The 5,450-nt window shown below is 36.6% G+C and overlaps 1 long non-coding RNA gene across 1 annotated transcript; it reads left to right on the forward strand.

Moving 5' to 3' along the window:
• Positions 1-311: 311 nt before the first annotated feature.
• Positions 312-2,436, forward strand: LOC130609548 (uncharacterized). The gene is made up of 3 exons (XR_008974812.1): positions 312-756; positions 1,508-1,526; positions 2,170-2,436. It is a non-coding gene; the product is annotated as an uncharacterized LOC130609548 (long non-coding RNA).
• Positions 2,437-5,450: the final 3,014 nt, after the last annotated feature.

Raw genomic sequence — 5,450 nt, forward strand, 5'->3', positions numbered from 1 at the left:
CGGGAGGTGGGGGTCGAAGCTGATGGGTATCCTTGATCTTTAGCATACCATTTATTTCATTACATCTAATTTGGTTGATATTATCAACATTATTACACTGATAGTTGTTTCAACTCAGACTAATTTAATTGATAGAATTCTGTGTCCTTGCTATTATATGAGACAATTAGCTCTCATTAGTTCACATTTCACTCATTTTCCACTGACTGATTGCACTACATACTGATACTTGCTAATATCAATATGTAATGCAATCAGTCAGAGGAAATGTTGGTACAGTATTTCTAAAAACTATCGCACTTATCATTCTGATTGTCTTCAAAGTACCAATATTTTCCTATAACTTAATGGTTTCATAATGTGATGTTTTGTATTAATAACAATCTTTTTAAGGTCACACAGTTAATCACATATGTATTAAAGAGCAGTTAACTAATGAGGATGGCAACTTATTAATAAATTGCAGATGATACACTTCCGTTACTCAATGTAACCTTTAAAGAGCAGAGCTAAGACTGAGGGTTGACTTAAAGACTTTTTGCCTCCCTTTTCCTAGAGTTTCTTCTAGAGTTTTTTCTTTCCCAAAGTCTAAGCTTTGCTTGTATGCTTTTGTCACAGTCCTGCTGTAACCATATGGAGAGCTTTAGCAAAGCAAGAGCATGCAGCTGATGCTTTGACAGAAAAGGTGAAGAGGTTACTCGAATTGTACTACTGTTAATTTGTCCTTTAAGCATCTACAGCAGGGAGTCTATAATGGTAAGGACTGAAGCATGGAGATTTGTCTATCAGATTATTACATCGGAAATGCTAACGATTCAAAGTAAATAAAAGGGCAAAAAGCTTTTTGTAACCAACTTAATATAATCCACTGTGCTTTCACTGAGGCCCATCTGTAAAAGCACTACAAGTTTACGAAAAAGAATTGCATACCTGTATTTCTCTTCTTAAATATTCTTATACCAGTACTTATTGCTGGGAATTCGTAGCTGAGTTGATAAACAATTAAGTTGCGGTCCTTGTATATGGACTTGCAGTCCATTTATATGAAGTATGAAATCCCTCAACATGTCATAGTACAGACCATTCTGTGAAAAATAATAGTCAAACACTTTCCAACATGACATTCATTAAATCTCAGCTATTCAATAACAAACACATTTAATCAACTCTACAGTTAGTCTGAAACAGGCTCATAATCTTTAAAAGGAAACTACTGATGTCTGCAATGCAAAAAAACATAAAATAAATGGTTTGCGGTTTGGGGTTTTAAAAATTCCCAACAATCATATTTTAAAGAGTAAATCCAAATTAGTCTTAAAGAGTAAATCCAAATTAGTTTTGCTATACTAAATTTTGTTGCTGAATAATGACAGAGGACATTTAAATACCATAGTTACTATAATAATCCCTGTTTGAATCATGGCTTCCATGAACAGGGCTAAGCCTTTAGATGGAAACTAATTGCTACAAACACTAATTTTCAAGTCCCTTTTGTTTCCTATTGCAGGCACCTCTGGATGCAGAAGGTACCCAATTAGCAGAATTCATGGTTCTGATTGTGCATTGTGGGGCTAGTATAAACACTGCTGATTACTATTCCAGTGTAATGGCTGATTTTTTTTATATATATTTTTTTTTATTCTGATTGCTTAATAAGGCCATCTATTCTGCAGCAGGCACTGGCAAGGCTGCTGGTGAAATCAGTTAGGTCACTTTTTCTGGTCATAGTAGCAGGAGGAGCCTTGTGATGGTAACAGATGACTAAAGGCATAATTACAGGCTATTTAACCACATCTGTTTCCCCACTTAACATTGTTTGCTCAAGTTAGATGTAGTTAAATAAATAAAAAGGAAAATAATGGTGAAGACACTAAAAAATAACTATTACATGGGTAAAAACTCTAGGGTTTGTTATAATTACAGAAAACAGAGTTTACAGTGATATTTAAAAGGCACTAATTTCTATTAGAGAGTTTCTATACACATACACTCTGACTGGTTGTTGGTGCTTTTATAGCTTATGTTATTTAAATACCTATTTGTACAGAAGAATTAGTTGAAACTAGAAAAAAAACCATTACTATTATTTATTGAATTTAGCTGTATGTTCTTATGCAGTATTGTAATTATATGACAAATCTAGTAACTTTATGCAGCTTTGTGGTTAAGAACAAATCCCCAGAATACCACCACCTCCTGTCAATGAAAATGGGAAGAGTAGAAAGCTCCAAGTATCTCTTTATGTTTCCCCAATCATCCAGGTATACTGTTTTCATCCTTTTAATCATACAGATAAACCCCTTTTTGTCATTTCTCAATATATTACTGCATCATGATCACATATAACACATAAATACTTAAGTGTTGTCAAAGCCCGTGTTGCACGTGGTCATATAGCCAAACCTCCTAGAGCAGGGTACAGACATACCTGTATGTCTAGCTAACATTATCACATGTGTTCTAGAAGTTCCCTGTACTATTTTTTTCTATGCAGGAAAAATGACACAATGTAATCAAAATATGCACTAAAAATCAACATATCAATGGAGATACCTTTTTTGGTTAGTTGGTTGGTTCATTCATTGATTGGTTTTAAATTAAAGAATTGATGAATCAGAGCAAATACTGAATTTTTTTACATCAGCTGCAACCAAGAGGCAGTTTTTTAGAGCTAAACCTGGTATGAAACCCACTGAAAACACTGAAGTTTGTCTGATTAAGCCAGATGTCCTTACATACTCAGGCTATCAGTCTTAGCATGTATGTTTTAAAATATGCTTGACTTTAGACAGTAAAATTACAAGTTCTTATGTCAGATAGTCCTGTGGACCTATTTCTTTTGTTTGGTCTGTTTTGGCAGACCACTGGAAACAACTTGGGGTAAGGTAGGGAGGGTAGTTTGGTTTTTGAGGTTTCCAAACGCTCAGCTGCACTGGGAGCTGGTTTTGGTGCATACAGTGGAGCATAGTGATGTAGCTGTGCATTCTCAATTAGATACTAGCTCCACACTTGTAACTTTTTATAAAAAAAGAGATAGGAAACAAGTTAATCTAAAAGCAAAAATGGATTTGTAAGAAAGACAAAGTGTGTAAGTGGCACAGTCCCGATTTCTCAAGTGTGGCAGAAAACAGTGTCCTTTCAAAACTGAACGTCCCACAGACAGAGACAAGAGAGGGTGTAAGAAGCAATGTCACAGAGGTGCTCTAGTGGTTGGGGCTCTCATCATGCCTCAGGGGCAGTACAGGCAGAAGCTGCTGACTCAATTAAATCCATAGGAGGTACTATTGACACAAGAGATTTCTAATGTGTGAAATGATCATGTGACAATTTTTGCTTGGTAACAAATAGTTATGACAATATACATCCCTACTGTGCATGCACATTTGAACACATATGTTTGCCTATGCATATACATCACTCAAGGTCATAAGTATGATTACAGACGATTGAGAGATTCACCATTCTGTACACCGTAAAAGCATCTGTACTTCAATTACACTACGTGTTCCTGGAATTAGGCTTCTCATTTTCATCAGATTCTCACTCAACCCAATACATTCAACATTGACCTTGTATTTCCACACTCTGTATAAAGAAAATGAGACCACTGTTCCTGTTATCATAACAGCTCCATTTCATTATTTTGTTTTTCTCTAATACGACAACTTCCCTTCTACCATGTCTTACTCTCAGCTTCTACCTCTTCTTGCTGCCCAACTGCAAGCAGCATTACGCTCACAAACAGATGGTGACTCAAGGAGTGAGCATGCATTAAGCTGGAAAAGGTAAAAAAGGGCTACAGCCATAAACATGAGCTTGTACAATGTACCTATGCCCAAATTTCATGGCAAAGTCACCATCAAGTGCTCCTGCAGCTCATATTTCCAATTACCACCAGGTTCGGGATGAAGCCACTGCCGATGTAGAGGTAATGCGCTGTAACTTCATCAGACATAAACACAGTAGGCAATCTGTGGCTGCAATTTTATACTCATTTTCCCCAGGTAGCTAGGCTGAGAATGTTCAGGAGCACCAAATACCTATCTGAGACTGCACAACCCTGCCAACTGCTTGACTTCCTGCCCATAAGCGTGACTTGCTGGAAGGCAATAAACATACAGATGACAAAGGACAATAGATTCAAGATACATAATCACTTTCCTAGCTGCAGTATTTTCTAATAAAGCTATTTCAGGGAAATCAGGGCTAGCACATTTCTTTTTCAAACTCACAGAAGCAAATGGATAATTACTTTGCTCCAGACTCCAACTTTCTGTTGCAATGATCAGGAAGTCTTCTGTGAGTTGGCCTGTGTTTTTGGCAGACACAACAGCTCAGCCACTTTGCATACGTTAATGTTCATATAATACCCATATAAAATTTTCTAAGCCCATTTTCACAGACTTGCTATTCCTTCACTCTATTTTAATTTCATTTAACTTTTTTCTTTTAAAAATCATTGTTACAAGTTATCATCTTAATGTTTTTCAATAAACACTCTCCTAGTTTGCTAAAATGGTAGAGAGGTCAGGAAAATGTGACATCAGCTACCTTGTACTAGTAAACATGAAGATAATATCCTACAAAATGCATTCAGAAATATTTCCGTCTAACATCAGGTGAGTTTTATCTGAGACAAGACAGTGTTGCTTGGGTGGGTTTTGGGGAGGGAGAAAAGGTGCTCTCAGTTTTTTTAACTACACTGATAAGTATCAAATTTATCTGTGGCTTCTACTGCCTTCAGCTGTTACAAAGCTTATTCAGCTGCAAATAATGTGTTCATAGCTGAGTCAAAAAAATTTCTTTATTCTTTGGAGATGTGGTTGTAGTAACAGTTACTGAGTTTCGGAAATGGATTTATCACTTGAAGGTTTGAAGCATTTGACACTGAATCATCTGTTTACTAGTGAGACATAAAACTGACTGCATCTCATTCACAAGGTCTTTCTTTTGCATCTGCATATGTAATACAAGGCAAAGGAACATATTCTAGCTTAATGCCTACTAAGCAACATCCAAGAACACTGCAATTATGTTTCATCTCCCATTAAAAACAAGATTTTTTTTTTTTTTTGCTACAACCAATCAGACTCACAGCATCTGTCTCAGTTGTGACTGTTGGCATTTACCTCTCTGACCTTCATCTCTTCTTTTCCTTGCTTCTTGCAATGTCCTCTGGTTTATGGCACCCTGCAGACAGCAGATGGAGAGTGGCCCAAAAGTTCTTCACTTGTTTTCTAGGACTCTGGATTAATTTTGACTTCATGTGTGTCCAGGAAGGAGGCTTTCATGGTATATTCAGAGTTTCCTCATACCAAAGTACCATTGTACCTCACAAATCAGGTGCCCTATTTCCAGATCCAGGCTCAGCCCCCAGACCTGAGTACAGCAAACACAAACCAAAAGTGTTGATCTAAACATATCAGAAACTTGCTTTCATTCAAAAGGAG

The sequence above is a fragment of the Pezoporus wallicus genome, unplaced genomic scaffold, assembly GCF_028554395.1.
Source record: "Pezoporus wallicus isolate ANWC-B61680 ecotype Strahan unplaced genomic scaffold, APGP_CSIRO_Pwel_v1 contig_3486, whole genome shotgun sequence".
NCBI classification, from domain to species: Eukaryota; Metazoa; Chordata; class Aves; order Psittaciformes; family Psittacidae; genus Pezoporus; species Pezoporus wallicus.